This window comes from Esox lucius, chromosome 23, assembly GCF_011004845.1.
Source record: "Esox lucius isolate fEsoLuc1 chromosome 23, fEsoLuc1.pri, whole genome shotgun sequence".
Taxonomy (NCBI): Eukaryota; Metazoa; Chordata; class Actinopteri; order Esociformes; family Esocidae; genus Esox; species Esox lucius.
In genome coordinates, this window is record NC_047591.1 from 2,151,741 (window position 1) to 2,169,441 (window position 17,701).

Sequence of the window (17,701 nt, forward strand, 5' to 3'; positions counted from 1 at the left end):
AAAGTGAGTTGTACAGCAACTACGACCGGATGACGACACTTCATCTCTGAAACGCAATCCTATAGTCAGAGTGAGATAGCAAAAATTACACAAAACCTAAGAGGCGCTGGGCTATAAAACCTTAACCTTAAATATAAACGGCTGCTTGATCCGACAGTTGACATTGGAGCCTTCCAGGATGGGAGGAGAAAAAAAGACCTAAAGTGAAGAGAGAAAATGAAGAGAGCGATTTGATGCCTGGGCCAGTGTCGCTTCACTATGCTAGCGGATGCCTCCAGTGGGTGAGTGATGGTGGAGAAATTAACATGTCACTAACAATCTGTCCTCAGATCCATCTTCCTCTGTACCGCAAGGCGATCCGTGCGCGCATGCAACTGCGGCGACGCCGTCTTTAGCTCCGGAACCGCCGCCTTTTTTAATTTGCAGAGCGCAGTCACTCGAAACGCCAACTTTTATCGAGGGCACTTCATCCGTCTGTTACTTCAGTGTTCACTGGAACGTCAGATGGAGTTAAACACAATAATAATTTTGTGCCTGTCTATGTATGTAAGGGAATATGTTTCTGTGGGTGTGTGGAGGTGTGCTTGTGTCCCGGCACGCTGTAGCATTGGCCAATAAGTGGTTAGAATCCCAAACCAACAAGTAGTGAAATTTGTCGTTGTGCCCTTAAGCAAGGCACTGAACCCTAATTGCTCTTCCTGTAAGTCGCTCTGGATAAGAGCATCTGCTATAAGACTAAAATGTAAATGTGCGACCTTGGGGAAATCAAGCAACACTGTTTTGCTGTCAGTCTCTCCTCCCATTTCCACTGAACGTCTGTGTGTGTGTGTGCCTGTGCGCATGTGAGAGATCCCTGTCTATGTGTAGGGACCTGAAGCCCTCACCAAGATGATGAAACCTGAAAAATCTGTCCCCATACTGTAAGTTCTTTTTTTGGCAGGTCACCACCAGGGAAAAGGTGATTTCGGTGTTTGTGTTTTTGTGTGAGCTGTGTAACGATTCCCCTTAAATCATATTTTCCCCAGACACAAACCCTACATTCTTAACTCTTAATCCTTATTCTAACCCCTGATGTAACCTTTAACCTAAACTTATCCCATCTGGCAGAAATATCCTTTTTCCATGAGGGGAATATCAAAGTCTCTGCATGGCCAATATGTCCTTGTCTAGTGTCCCTGTGAGAATTTCTGGTCCCCACCAGGTTAGTAAAATGAACCCACACACACACATACATAACACTCGATTAAAGAGATTTAGTGGTAAAGTACAGACTGAAAATACAGTCAGTTTGGCTGCCAACCATGAGGTCACTGCCAGAGAGAGGTCAGGAGGACAGCAAAGATGCACCATGGGAAAGAGTGTCCTGTTTCAGCTTCAATCTACACCATTAAAATTCCATCACTCAGGGACATCAGAGTCTAAACACTTTTGATGAAACATCTGAAGTTCCCAGTGAATGCTATTTCAATAATTTACACAGTGAATATTAAAACATTTAAATTGGTTTTAGCATATTAATAGGGCTGGTTAAATATTCATGTCTATCTTAACATGGATATCTCAATTAAAATAAAATGATCCACCAGTTTTTCTGTCTCAAATTGCTCTCGACTTTCAATACAGTGCGCTACCCAGCAGTCTCTGGTATTCAGCTGTAGTCACAAATAGTGCAATATATTGGGAAAAAGTGGACAGTTATAGAGGGTTAGATTAAGAAAGTGTGTGTGTGGGGGGGGGTGTAAGAGGGGCTGTGGAAAGAGAACGGGCTGTTGTGTGAAAATTAAAAGGATATTGAGACATTGAATTAGATTTGTTGTAATACTTTCTGTACTTGAACCTAGATAACCGTCTTTAACACAATTCCATGTGTTAAAGACGGAATGACTGATTATGGAACACACTTCCATAATCAGTCATATAGTGCCCTTATCTCAGTGGCTAAAGAAAGATAAGTTCTCAGAGTACAATCAGTGTAACTTCATTCCAAGAAATTTCCCTGATTCTTCTGTTTATGGTCTAAACCCGAAACTAACAGAATACCATGGATAACATCTCTACCACATCAACATGATTTGATCAAGAAAAGGGATTAAAATATAACAAGCGTCTTTTTTGTGAAGTTAGGGAGGAGAAAATCAGGAACGTGCTCTGCGTATTAAAGATTCTTTTAATACCCAGGGTTCGTAATTTTTTATGGATTTAGAAAAGGAAAGAAACAGATGCTTGAGTTAGACCGCTGGATCCCTAGGCGTCGTCTACAGGCAAAGCAAAACACACAGAAGAAAAAACAAATGCATAAACTTCACTTCTTTCATTTAATTGAGGGAGAGGGAAGGGTGGAGAGAAGGTGAGAGTGAAAATGAAGTTGTCAGGTTTACCCAAAACACCACTTTACTTACAGGCTAAAATTATAAAAGGTTTGAAAACAAATAAGAGATCACTCTACTTCTCACAAATGTGTGTGTTTGGTTCCGTGGGTGTTTCTCCATTCATAACCTTAATGCTATATTTGGAGAAAGTCCATGAATGATTAACTAATCAGTCTGGCTAAGGGGCGCAAGGTTTGGTGTTTCTGCATTTATCCCCGTTTAGCTTCTCACACACACACACACACACACACACACACACACACACACACACACACACGCGCAAAGACGGGCGCATGCACCCAGAGACAAACGCACACTCACCCATTCCCCACGCACACTCGCAAACGCGCTGGTTAACTTCACAGTTGTTTGGATAAAAAACACTGTGACCAAAGAAGAATTGAAGCCATGAATGTTTGAAAGGAATGGAATCTAACTAAACTGGAGAGTTTATCCTGAGCTCTACAAAGTTTTAAAGAAAAAGGAAGACAGCAGGACAGACAGAAAGACAAAAAGAAAGAGACAAAGAAAGAAAGACAAAGAAAGAATGCGGGCTGTGGTAACGTTTTGAGAAAAGAAAAGACAGTGATAGAGAAAGTAAGGTAAAGACAGAGAATCAGAGAACAGAAAGCCACTGTAAGTATCTTATATAATTCAGGTTCACTCTAATCCTGTGACAAATGGTATGAATTTGAAGAAGAACAGAGAGATGGAGGCGTTGAGATACAAGGGAAAACAAGAGACACAGCTAACTCGAATGTGTGTATATTACAAGAGTATGTTCGCAGTGTTAATATGTAGCCTGCCACGCGTTAGTTAAGCAGAGTGGTGGCATTGAACACACCCCGGCATCACCTCAGCCAGAGATAATTAAGACCTACTGATGACTTAACAACCCTAATAACAGCCTGGGAGAAGAGGAGCAGATAGGACCCTAATAACACACAAACACACAGTAACAACACGCTGTCTGCTTCTGTGCCCTAATTAGACAGTGTGTTTGCCTGGGCATGTGTACACAGTATGTGTGGGAACATGTACCCGTGTGTGTGTGTCACAAGTATTTGTGCAATCCTAAAATACAATGCTGTCACCAATCACTCCCAACAATGTCCCTCCTGAATCGAAGGGCGTCTCCGTTATTAACCCGTCCCCTCCCTCTTTTCGCCGCTTACTTCGTTGACAGACAATTTCAATTAAACGTGTCTCGGGTTGGGAGAGGTCCATGGGGATTCCACTACTCAGATAAGACGTTGAAGGTGCTGCCTGTATATGCTATTAGTGTCTTCCTGTTCCCATTCACTCATTCAGTAACCTGGAGGATAAGCTGGGTCAGTCAGACACAGGCTACAGGTCTCTATCCCTTCTCACTACTACAGGTTAATTACTCAATCAACTATTATACTTACTGTGTAATAGGATAGTGGTTAGATCATTGGGCCAGGAGGTTGCTGGTTCAAATCTCCAAGCTAACAAGGTGAAAAATATGGTGATGTGCCCTTGAGCATTTAGCCCAAATACGAGTTTCTGCTAAAATAATATTATACATGACACAATAACTATATTTTTTAATCACTCAGAGGGCGGTTTTGCCCCAGCTTCTTTCTTACCCCCTCCAATTGTATTGACGACCTTGTCTCAACCCAAAGGGGCTCAGGAGATATGAAGATGCTGACATTCTTCCTCCAACACGTAAGCCAAGCCATTCTGCTTGTTTTTACACTGCTCTTCAAACCAGGAAGTTAGTCGAATCGGAGCATATGATGAGGTCACGTTCCCTTAACTAACTGAGTTAACTTTTAAGCACCCAATCCGCAGAAAGGCTTGAACAGTCAAAGAAATCACTGCCGGCATTTGTGTACTACCATGTAGGTGAAGCTGGCGAATGTAACACCCATAGGATTCCCGGCCACACGCTACAATATGGCACAGTCAGGGTTCGAACCATGGTTGTTGGTTACTACTCAGGAATTAGTGCTTTGGACAGCTGCACTAGCTGAGAGCTTAAACAGTCCATTTTAAATGAGTCAGTTTAAGAAGTGGCATCATCAATGCTTCAGTCCAATTCTCTTTTATACAGAATAGGATTAAAATGCTTGAATGACAGTTATAACTTCATTTCCAGACAGACACACACACACACACCATCCATCCGCCCCGTGGTGTTACGTCTCAGAAGCATGAGAGAGTTTAACTCGATAAGGCCTATGTTGCAAGGCGCAAAGCCTGAACGAGAAGCTATTTCGTACGTTACAGAGAGAGACTTTTCTGTCTCTTCTCTATTATTACTCTCAACTCCAAACCTCTCCCATCGCACGCTACTCAATTCTGCATCACGCACACAATGGTTCATGTTCTGACTTTGATGTTTAATCATGGACTACCACACGCATACAAGTCAGTCCATCCAGTAACACTGATCCTCACAGCAGGACTAATGAAACGGGAGAGAGAGGGAATGGGAGAGAGAGGGAATGGGAGAGAGAGGGAAGGGGAGAGAGAGGGAATGGGAGAGAGAGGGAAGGGGAGAGAGAGGGAATGGGAGAGAGAGGGAATGGGAGAGAGAGGGAAGGGGAGATAGAGGGAATGGGAGAGAGAGGGAAGGGGAGAGGGAGATATAGAGTTGGGAAGAGAAGGTGTGGGGGGAAGAGGGAAGAAATTGAAATACTGGAAGGCCGAGTCAGACCCCGACAATGAGGAGGATTAAGCCCAGCCGGCAACAGCCTCAGTGACAGTGGGTGGATGGGTGGATTTGTTCCCATACTATTTTCCGTCTCAAAATACATGAAAACATGACACATTTTCGGGACTTCTGGGTTCTGATGATTTTCATAACGCTTATTAAGCTAACTCCAGGCTTGGGCAGATTGAAACAATGTCTTATTGTGAATTATGACACCTTGGGCCTCCAGACAACCCCATGTAAAGAAAATATATTATTTGGTGAAACATAAACAAAAACAATAGTTTTTGTAGCTAAGTTTGGTGTGAGTGTGTGTGTGTGTATTTGTATCCATCAGTCCCAGTCATTAATCGTTGAAGCTCAGTGTGCGTAAACTTCATCAGTGATCTGCGGCAGTCACCATATCCTCCACCCACCCTGCTTAGACCCCAACTGTTCTCATCGCTCGCCTGCAATTAAACCATTACAGAGTAACCCACACAAACTCACACACATGCACAGGGGCTTGTCGAGGGACATGTGGGAGGAGAAGCTGACAGCAAAAATGCCGTTGCTTGATTTCCCACAGGTCGACATTTACAGATATTTTCTCCTGGTTTTGGTGTCTTGTGTGTATTCACATTTCATATATAATTCGAAGTGCTCGTGTGTGTGGGCTATATATGTAGGCAGAGTATGGGTGTGTGTGGGCGTTTGTGGTTGTCAGCCCAGTGCAACTGGGTTCCCCACCCGACCCCGCTGGCTGTTACACGTGTCATGCTGAGGGGCAATGTGTCCCCAATCTGCCACCCCACAAGAAGAGGGTAAGGGGGGAGGAGGGCAAGTAGAGGTAACAAGGGAGGTGCAGAGGGTGAGGTTTCAACAGAAGAAAGTGAGGGGAGACCTCAATGGCTTACGACCTCTCTCCTTGTCTCCTTTCTAAAAAAAAAAAAACATCGGAGGAGGAGGAGGTCTGAAGGCAGGGACCTCCAGCTTTCTTATCCAATAGGTTTCGAAAAGGGGACGAGGAGGGAGAAGGTGAGGCGTAGGAATATGAGATGTACCCCGGGTGATAACAGGAAAGATTGTAGGTGACCAACATAGATGGAGGAATAGACTGAGGTAAGAAAGAGTAAGTGAGAGTGATGCAGATCAAAAAGAAAATATTAAATAAAGGTAAAGATAGTGACCGGATGGGAGAAAATAATGAAGGAAGGCATTGTAGCAGACTGTAATATATACTCACACGCAATTGGATGGACGCAACATTATTCCAATTGAAAATCTGATTTACCCTCACCCCACAAATCGAACCCTAACTCCTAAACCTATCCAGAAACATAACACATAATAACATAAACACACACCCCATACAGCAGCAGTGTCAGTGTGGGTTCTGGTGAGACAGTGTCCAACCATCCCTGTGAAGCTGTAGCAGACAAGAGTGGCATTACAGAGCCCATCTGTGACAGAGTGCAGGGACATCTGGCCACCTGGCACGCGCGCGCACACATGCGCGCACACACACACACACAAACGATTAGCTAGGAGAGCTGTTCCACACTTTGCCATGGACAAACGTTTTCCGACACATACGCACATAACCAGAAAGTCCACTTTCAATGCAAAAGTTTAAAACTGAGTACCGGCTCTGAGTGTCTGAGGATCACTTTCCTTAGACCTTTTTTGAGAGAAATTATTTAAAAAAAGTTTTTTCAACTGGCTGTCTGTGTCTTGTTTGTATTTGATATGATGCCTAAATAGACCCCCTGTTTGCATTGTACTTAAATGTAAGCAAAATCTTACTTTTGCCTCCTGAAGCATGTCCCAAAAGTTGGATTGGCTTGATGGGCACTTCTTATGTACCATACAATCAAGCTGCTCCCACAACAGCTCAATAGGGTTGAGATCAGGTGACTGTGCTGGCCACTCCATTATAGATAGAATACCAGCTGACTGCTTCTTCCCTAAATAGTTCTTGCATGGTTTGGAGCTGTGCTTTGGGTCATTGTCCTCCAATCCAGGTGCCATCCAAACGGTATGGAATGGTGTGGCTGTGTCTCACAAATGTTCTTCTTTATGATCTAAACACCTTGAACTTAAATTTGTCTGTCCATAACACCTTTTCTCTAATCTTCCTCAGCCCAGTGTTTGTGTTATTTTGCCCATCTTAATCTATTATTTTTGTTGGCTAGTCTGAGATATTGCTTTTTCTTTGCAGCATCCCAGAGTCGCATCTTCTAATGAAGGCCAATTTTCTTGCTTTAATCAGTGCAACAGTTTTCAGCTATGCTAACATTATTGTAAACAGGTTTTCTATTGTTCAATTAGCCTTTTAAAATGATAAACCTGGATTAGCAAACACAACGTGCCACTGAACCCCATTGAAAACCTCTGGAATTTGATTAAGAGGAAGATGGATGGTCACAAGCCATCAAAAAAAGCAGAGATACTTGACTTTTTGTGCCAGGAGTGGCATAAAGTCACTCAACAGCAATATGACAGACTGGTGGAGAGCATGCCAAGACGCATGAAAGCTGTGATTAAAAATCTGTGTTATTCCACCAAATATAGATTTTCTGAACTCTTCCTAAGTTTTAGTATTTTGTTGTTGAAAAATGAATTTATTTTCTTTGCATTATTTGAGGTCTGAAAACAATACATATTTTTGTGGTTAATTCTACAAATAAATACTCTAAATTACAATATTTTTATTTGGAATTTTGGAGTCATGTTTTCTGTAGTTTATAGAATAAACACTTCAAATTGAATGCTTCTGTTCCTCACTCAAAACATTCCTCTTTTTTTCCTTTTCCTTTACATTTTGGAAAGGAAAGAAAAAGGTGCAGAGGTCTCTTAATTTTTTCCGGAGCTGTATATACACAGTTGTGCTCAAAGGAAAGTCCCCTTGGAAAGTTGGTAATATATGTACTATTTGTAAAGAAAACATGTAGGTCACAACATGGCACAATCATAAAACAAAACATGGCAACAAAGAAAGAAATGAACTGACCCCTGTTCCAAAGTCTGCATACCCTTAATTCTTAATACTGTGTATTGCCCCCTTTAGCATCAATGACAGTGTGCAGTCTTTTGTAATAGTTGTCTATGAGGCCCTGAATTCTTGCAGGTGGTATAGTTGCCCATTCATTTGGTCGTGTTGCATGAAACGCACGTTTGAGAACTCCCCAGTATGGCTGGATGATATTAAGGTCAGGAGACTGTAATGGCCACTCCAGAACCTTCACCTTTTTCTGCTGTAACCACTGGAGGGTCAACTTGGCCTTGTGCTTAGGGTCATTGTCGTGCTGAAAAATTCAAGAGCGTCCCATTCACAGCTTTTGTGCAGAAGAATGCAAATTGTCTGCAAGTATTTTCTGATAACATGCTTCCAATTATTCCAATTGAAGAATGCAAATTGTTTGCAAATATTTTCTGATAACATGCTACCAATTATTCCAGTTGGACTCTTAATATCTCACCCGGCACAGCCAGAAGAGGACTGGTCACCCCTCTGAGCCTGGGTCCTCTCTAGGTTTCTTCCTAAAATTCGGCCTTCTTAGGGAGTTTTTCCTAGCCACTGAAATTCAACACTACTGTTGTTTGCTCCTTGGGGTTTAAGGCCAGGTGTCTCTGTAAAGCACTTTGTGACAACTGCTGTTGTAAAAAGGGCTTTATAAATAAATTCGATTCATTGATTGATTGATGCTGCATTCATCTTGCCATCAATTTTCCCAAGATTCCCAGTGATTTTAGAGCCCACACTCCCCCAAAACATCAGTGAGCCACCACCATGCTTCACAATTGGGATAGTATTCTGTTCACTATACAGTGAGAAAAAAAATATTTGAACCCCTGCTGATTTTGTACATTTGCCCACTGACAAAGAAATTATCAGTCTATAATTTTAATGGTAGGTTTATTTGAACAGTGATAGACAGAATAACAAAAAAAACACACATGTCAAAAATTTTATAAATTGATTTGCATTTTAATGAGTGAAATAAGTATTCAACCCCTGCTCCCCATGACTCAGTATCTAGCCTGCTCAGTGCATCCACGTGAGAGATAAACTAATTGGCTATTTATACACAGACACTAATTGCAATTTAAAAAGCCACAGGTGTGGGAAATTCACCTTTAATTGCAATTTTCACCTGTGTGTCACCTTGTGTGTCTGTAACAAGGCTAAACATTCAAGGGTATGTAAACTTTTGATCAGGGCCATTTGGGTGATTTCTGTTATCATTATGATTTAAAAAGGAGCCAAACAACTATGTGATAATAAATGGCTTCATATGATCACTATCCTTAAATAAAATAGTTTTATTGCATGATCAGTCATATTTTTCAAATCAATGCCAAAATGTCACAATTTCTGCCTGGGTACCTATGAGTTTGTACACTGTACTCTATGCATACATTTAAACAAGGGCAACCACACATGTGCAGAAGCTAAGGGTTATTTTGTGCTTTATAAATTTATTTTTTGGATCTTCAAACCTACGGCTGCTCTGAATATACCACTACCGAGAAGCTCTGAGCAAAATTATTTTCTAAAATGTGATTTTTCTGTTAAGAAATCAAGAAGGTTTTCATCCATCCCCACAATGGGACCTGTCGATGGAGAACAGATGCTGTGATTAAAAAAACACAACCCCTGCCTCTCCTCTCCCCATTAACCCTCAGAGTTCTCACCTGTGTATGTCCCCTCCCTCCATCCACTATGTAGCCCTCCCTGGGGCCATCAATTCTGCTTGTTTGGTGAAATGCTGAAACGCAGTCCCGGACGCCCCATATTGACACACACTCACACACTCATACTTACTGAACTAAACGCACGCACTCACACAATTGCACACACACAGCAGGTCTCCCCCTCCCCATAGGCCGATGCTTTCTAGATTTAATAAAATGCAGGAAGACTTGCTCTACAAAGGAACAACAAGGGAGTGAGGAGAGAAGAGCATGAAAAAAGGTGTGAAATATAAAACAATACCTATACTAAAGGGAGAAAAAGAGACGGACAGACAGAAAGACAAAAGAAGCAAATAATGAAAAGGCGATACAGACAGATGAAAAAAAGCAAAAAGAAAGAGAGGAGAATTGAAGGCAGACAAAGAGAGAAATCGTAAGAGGGAACGAGAGCAAGGAAGAGCGAGAGAGTGACAGATAGAGAGAGGGACCCATGCATAGTGTTAGTGATGGATGAATAATTGTCTCCGGTTTCTTCTTTCTCTCTTCCTCCCTCTCTCTCTCTGCCTCTCTCTTCCTCTATCTTCTGCTGTAATCAGGTTGGACGCCGGGAAACAAACCTCCGCCCTCTCTCGTTTTTCACTCTGCCGTGCCTCACCCCACATTCTTTTTAGGAAGTCAGCTATAAAAGTAGGGATCAGCAGAAACTAGCCCAAATCTCAGAGGAAATTATTTGATCAGGTACTGCAAGCCTCACTCTCTCTCTCTCTCTCTCTCTCTCCCCTCAAACATCTCTCTTGTACCTGTGCAATAGCTTACACAGCTTAAGCTAAAATCAGCAAAGGCTGGTGAGGGGAGGACAGCTTGAATTAACGACGTGGAAGGACTGAAAGGAATGGCAGCAGACAGACAGTTCAACACCCAGTTACTGATGTGTTGGACATCATTCCATTAATTTGACTACTGCCATTACTATGAGCCTGTCCTCCCCAATTAAGATGCCACCAGCTACCTGTGGCTTCACTTATGATCTGTAAACACTAAATCTATACACACATCAAAACTGCATCAGTGAAAGGCATTAACGCTGGACTAGATAAAGTGAAGATAGAAACTATTATTTCAAGATACAAACAATTTTGCTGAAACACAGCTTGGGGATATTGCATTTTGGGTTGTTCGTTTTAGTCATATTATCACTGACATTTCTGCATTTCTACACCATCATAAAAAGGCAAGTGGGGCACTGACAATATGTCAGAGATGTTGACTTTTTTCAAAATAACTACGTCTATCTGGGAATCTAGGTTCCAACATATCTTTTGATACAATCTTAAGATACGTGAGTTAAACAAATGAGAGGTTAGAATATTAAAGGAACACTGCTTCTCTGTTTACCTATGCTGTATGTTAACCTACAATATTATATATGCCATCAAAGTTGATAATTTCCCCCGTAATGCAAATATGAGCATTTCAGTAGTTCACAGCTAGAAACAACCCATCCACTTTTCCTGGTTGTAAGCAAACCATATATTTCCAGAATTCATTGTTCAGTGTGTGTTTGACCCACGTGGCTAAACAAGTTATACTTCTGTTACCCCTCCCCAACTCTCCTCTCCCCTTTTCTACCTTCTTCTTCCCCTAATTTTCTCTCTCTTCCTGTTTCCCTATCCTATCCCCCCTCCTATCCCCATCTCTCATCCTGTCCACTCGCTCCTCACTCAGATTTTCCTGTTCTTCCTCTCCCTTACGTGTCTCCCCCCTTCCCCGCCTGCCTATGCCTCTCTCCAACTCCCGTCCTCCACCGTCCACCCCAGTCTCCTCTCGCTGGTTGGATAGTGTGGGCCTGAGAGATGACATATCTGCTGGGTCCTGACTGACAACTTTATGCCCAGTGATAATGAGATTCCGTCGGATGCTGCACTCATGGGAGACACGTTACACTAATGTTGCACTAATGTTGTCACCACGTTAGGGAGACATTTTGGGTGGTGGGGAGGGGACTTAATACGGAAGCCCACATGTCAATGTCCATGTCTTCTCCCACAGAGTATCCACTCAGCAGAGGGTGTGAAAAAGAGAAGGAGGATGGAATCAGAGTTGACATGAAAGAGACAGAAGGACAGACACACATACAGACAATGATGGATACAGATAGTGACAGATACAAACTGACAGACAGGTAGGTAGGCAGCTAGTAACGAAAACAGACAGCAAATACATGAAGGACAGTGACGGAAACAGACAATGACCGATACAGGCAGGCAGGTAGTGACGGAAAAAGACAGCAAATACAGACAAAAAGAGACAGACAGACAGGTTGGCAGGCAGATGGGTAGACAGAAAGTGTTATGGGATGAGGAAGTCTCTCTATGGTTGTGTGTCTGTTTGTGGAGGGAAGGGTAAGGGGGAGGAAGCACCGGGTTCCAACATCCAAGCCTCCCTTGTTGTAGCAGGTGGAGGGAAGCAGCAGCCCTGTGTGTGTGTGTGTGTGTGTGTGTGAGAGGGAGAGAAATGAGAGCAGGTGGGTTAGAGTGGTGTCATATGGTGCTGCCTGGAGCGGCAATGGAGAGAGGAGAAGGTCCAAACCCGTAAGGCTTCAGAGAGTGGAAAACAGAGCCTAGCCAAGAGAAAGAGAACCAGCGAGTTGGTGAAGTGAGGGAAAAAGAGACAGACAGACTGAGAGTGAGACGGACAGAGACAGACAGAGAGAAAGACAGAGACAGATAAACACAGAAACTGAAAATACCCAAGAATATTCCAGGATTTTGTTTGTATGGTGGCCCGTCCAAACCTCAAGTAATCAGCCCTGACCCAACATTAGTCTCCTCACTGATTCATTCTCGTGGTAGTCAGTAATAAAATGTCCAATACACATCCACTCTTTGCCCATTCCCTCTGAAATGACCTCCCGTTGGAGTCACTGATCTGACATTGATAGGCGTAACCCTGTCAAACCATTACCTATGTCCCCGAACCCCCATTATAAACTGTCTGGTCGACTCCATAAAAAAATACACCTCTACAAAATGTCACAGACGGGCAACAGGTCTCATCGGAATATTTGTATATCCCATTGTTTTGCCTAGACTGCTGCCTGCCTCATGACATTTCAGCATTTCCCTAATAACAGGCGCGGCACTAGGCGCTAACCCTGTTAGCGGAGAACCTAATGAATTCCCATTTAAACAGCATTTAGAAGCGCCAGGGAAGCACATTTGTCCCTTCCTGTTCTAAATAATGACCAATTACCACAGTGGACGAGGTGGCTTCACAGAGGAGGAGAGACAGTTGAGATGACAGTGGGGGGGAGACATTGGGGAGATACGGGGGAGGGGATTTCCTTTATAATTGGTGGCAGATCTCACTATGATGCATATTTTATTTCTGATGATTCTGCAGCAGGGGGGGGGGTTGTGAGTGTGGTGATAGTCAATTGCGGAAAAAAAAGAAGGATATAGCACCCTGAATACTAATGGCTGAAGCGGGGTCAGTCCAAGTTGACCCTTGGAAAGGAGACCAGATACTGCACTTTACTAGAGACCCAGGGCAGGGAAGAGGACATTGCCCTCTGACACTTTTCAGATGGGACATTAAACAGGTGTCCTAAATCTCTTTGGTCACTCAAAATCCAATGCCCCCTATCATTACTCTTGGACCAGTGGCCTGTTAATAATGTCCAGTCTAGACCTCATACCATAATTGCCACTTAATAATCTACACATTCAATTTGGCTCCGACCTTCTATACAATATCAATAATAACAATGTAAGTGTTGTGGATAAGACCATGAGCTAAATGACTTGTATGTTAATGTAAGAAAGAGAGCGGTAGAGAGACTGCCACTACTCTAATCTGTGTTTGTCTTGGAAGGATAATGTGCGTTCACTACATTCACTAAAGTCTAATTCTGTCTATAAAAGCTGTTGGACTTCTTTTTTCCCCCTCAGAGTGATAGTTGCCTTGGCAACCGTGGCAAATCTTCCCTTTTCTCAAACAGATGTCCCATTTAGTTGGAAATTAAAATGTGTTAAAACCCACGAGACACAAATTATTTCAAAGTTCTCTGGTGGAGGAGGGAGCAAGAAGAATACATGGAAAAAAAGAAAGAAAGGAAAAGAAAAGGCGGGAGAAACTTTTTCCTGTAATACGTGCCTCCATCCCTCCTAACCCACACCCACCAGTCACCTGTGCTTAATATGTATAACACTGATTAGCCAAAGCTGGAGGATGGTATTGGGTTGGTTGGGGGTAAAGAGGTTGGCACCCAACACCAATCCACCCATCCTGCCGTTGTATTGAACAAGTGCTTGGTCTCAGCCTCTAGCGCCAGCAGAGCAGAAGGGAAAAGATTTTATACAAAAGACTGGGACACCCTCAGGATGTTCCCTAAACTGTGGTCAACAAGTACCAGTGACGGCTCACCGGCTGAACTGACTGTGACTGCACACTAAGAGATACTGTCCCTTTTAGCATGTGTGACTTTAATTTCCATTCAATATGAAGCCAACATGCCTTGGAAAGAGTAAGCATGTGTGTAACCGAGGAAAATGGCCTGCAGTGGGTGAACACACACACACACACACATATACAGAACTACCTCTGGAGGCAGTTTAACAGGTAATTTAAAGAGAAATTCCTCTGGGAAACGATACACTAAACGTCCTCTCCCTCCCTTTCTCTTCCCTTCTTTCATAACGCCTCACCATTAAAGTGTGTTTACTTACCTGCAGGGACAGTGACTGACAGAAAGAGAATGAGAGACAGGCAGACATGAAGAGAGAATTAGAGAATTCAGGAAAGACATAAGAACAAAGAGAATCTACGGGGGGAGGTAAAGTGTTCAAGTGGGATTTTTTTCTTCTCTCCCTTTTTGCCTCTATACCTAAAGTGGCCGTTTATTACTAGTCAGTTTTCATCATAAGCGATCTCACTGTCCCTCTTGGGAAATACACCTGAACCACTGGGAACAGGGGATTTGGATAAGGAGGAGGCGAGGACAAAAAAGAGAAGGAAAGAGGGGGAGCCAGAAGGACAGGACTCCAGGGGTTTTGGGACTGTCTCTGAGCACTTCTGATGTTAATTTAGCAAGGCCTCTAGTGAGCAGCCCCAGAAAAGAAACACCATCACTAGATTATACTGTCGCTGGCTACTGTGACTCTCAAAAGTATTCACACCCATGGAATTTTTGTGTAGTGGTTAGCGAAGTGGACCTATAAATTATTGGTCTCCTCGCCGGCGAAGCGAAGTACATGTTATGAATTATTCTAAACTATTGAGAGCAACAACATTTATAAATTTTTTCTGCTAGAATCCACAATTCTCTCCTCTTTTCACTTGATGAAAAAGTTAGTTATCGTCACCTTTATTGATCGTTATTGTATCAGTGTCATTCACAAATGAAAGAAAAAAGTAAGTTGTTATGCCATGAAAGAAATACGTTTTTATGCCATGAAATTAAATAACTTTGGCAGACTCGCTAGCAAATGCTCAATTCTTATGACTATTAAGTTAGTAAGTTAGTAGATACCGGTAAAGCTTATTACTGGCTAATACGCTGTTAAAATGGCCAGTGGAAAACACCATACTGTGCATAGACGCTATTTGTGGTGGAGGTAAACTTATTAAGAAACATTAGTCAGTTCACGAATGACCAATTAACAGTTAAAATGGCAAAAGTGGCTATACTGACACCCAGCAAATTTACAGCTCTGTGGTCTAGTGGTTAATGACACAGCCCTTTGCATGGGCGACCCGGGTTTGAATCTTGAGAGGGCAACACTTTCTATTGCAGGCCAGCTGAACTAGGCTTGCCTGGTTTCTTGTTTCACTTCTTCTGGATCCCCCTAGATTTAGAGCCATCCTTTTTTATCTCTGTCTCTTCCTCCCTGAGTAGTATCTCTCCCTGAAAAGTATAATGTAGTCACTCTCTATCTCTTGATCTCTTATGAAATGAGTAGGCACTCGATCTTTCTCCCATTCACAATCAATACTTTGGGACGCCAGGGTAGCCTAGCGTTTAGAACATCTGACCAGTAAAGAGAGTTTTGTCTTTTATTGTTCTGTGAGCGCTGAATGCTGTTTCCTTTTGAATCTGGGGACTCATCTCTAAAAGTCCTTAAATTTCTCTCTTATTGAACCCTGGTCCCCGGCAGGCAGACATTTTTTGTGAATGGAGCTGGCAGCGCTACCTCACAATACCGCTCATCACATGTAGTCATATTTCAAGGCAGATTTTTATTACATTACCATGTTTTTGTTATCATTTTTTGAAGTATGTTCTCCTTGCTGACTCTGCTAATGTGTGATAACATCGCTGGATGTGTTTACATGGATAAAGCAAGTGAAAAACAAATTAAGACAATTACAAATGCAATCAAACAGTCACCTTAAAAAGTTTTAAATAACAATGTTTCAAAAATTATATTTTGCTAGAGGTTCAAAAACTGCAGAGACTAGAAAGTCTACACGTTTTAACTTTTTTACATTCGGTTGAGGCAGTGCTTCAGTTTCATGCATTTCAACGACGTATAATGTCTCCCATAATATATAGACACTATATTCCACACTAAGTAAGATATTATTAGTATATAGTATTATTGTTAAAGGAAATTATATACAGTATATACAAAATTCCAAACTGAAGTATACAACTACAATGTTTCAACTCCCCTACATCCTACATTTGACTAAATCAGTGAATTGGCCTCCACTTGTGGTAAAGTATAGTGATTCATATGAAAATTAATCACTGGATCTGGATACAGGCATCAGCTAAATGGCTGAAATGTACAACCCTTTTTCCAAAAAAGTTGGTACGCTGTGGAAAATGTTAAGAAAAACAGAATGAAATAATGTGCAAATAATTTAAACCCTATATTCAATGGAAAATAGTACAAAAACAACATATCAAATGTTGCAACTGAGAAATGTTATTGTTTCTTGAAAAATATAAGCCCCCTTTAAATTTGATGCCAGCAACACGTTTCAAAGAAGCTGGGACAGGGGAAACAAAAGACTGAAAAATTTGTGTAATGCAAAAAATAAAAAAACTAGTGCAACATCTAACAATTAATTAGGTTAATTGGTAACAAGTCAGTAACATGATTGGGTATTAAAAGAGCATCCCAGAGAGGATGGGTTTTTTTAAAAGTAGAGAAGGAGGGTCCACCACACTGTAAAACACTGCACAGGTATACTCTACAGTGCAAAAATCTATGAATAACGTTTCTCAACGTAAAATTGCAAAGAGTTTGGGGATCTCATCATCTACGGTACATAACATCATTAAAATATTCAGAGAATCCAGATAAATCTATGTACACAAGTGACAAGGCTGAAAACCAATACTGGATGGCCGTGATCTCTGGGCCCTCAAGTGGCACTGCAATGAAAACAGTACGTCTGATTCTGGCACAGAAGAAACAAGCAAGATCTAGAAACACCGACGTGTTCTCTGGGCCCAAGCTCACTCAAGATTGACTGAGGAGAAGTGGAAAACTGTCCTTTACTCTGACTGATCAAAACTTAAAATTATTTTTTGGAATCATGGACGCCACATCCTCTGGGCTAAAGAGGAGAGGGACCATCTGGCTTGTTATCAGCGCGCAGTTTAAAAGTCAGCATCCGGGATGGGGATGCATTAGTGAACATGGCATGGGTTACTTGCACATCTGTGAAGGCACCATTAATGCTGAACAATATATACAGGTTTTGGAGCAATATATTCTGCCATTCAGACAATGTCTTTTTCAGGGAAGGACTTGCGTATTTCAGTAAGACAATGCCAAACTACATTCTGCACGTTTTACAACAGCATGGCTTGGTAGTAAAAGAGTCCGGGTGCTAAACTGGCCTGCCTGCAGTCCAGACATGTCACCTACTGAAAACATTTGGTACATTATGAAATGAAAAATATGACATAGGAGACCCCAAACTGTTGAGCAGCTGAAATCCTATATCAAGCAAGAAT

The 17,701-nt window shown here is 42.1% G+C and overlaps 1 protein-coding gene across 5 annotated transcripts in view; it reads right to left on the reverse strand.

The window, feature by feature from the left end:
* mpped1 (metallophosphoesterase domain containing 1) overlaps positions 1–17,701 on the reverse strand; it is a 105,567-nt gene that overhangs the window by 21,920 nt on the left and 65,946 nt on the right. The gene's annotated exons all lie outside the window — the stretch shown is intronic.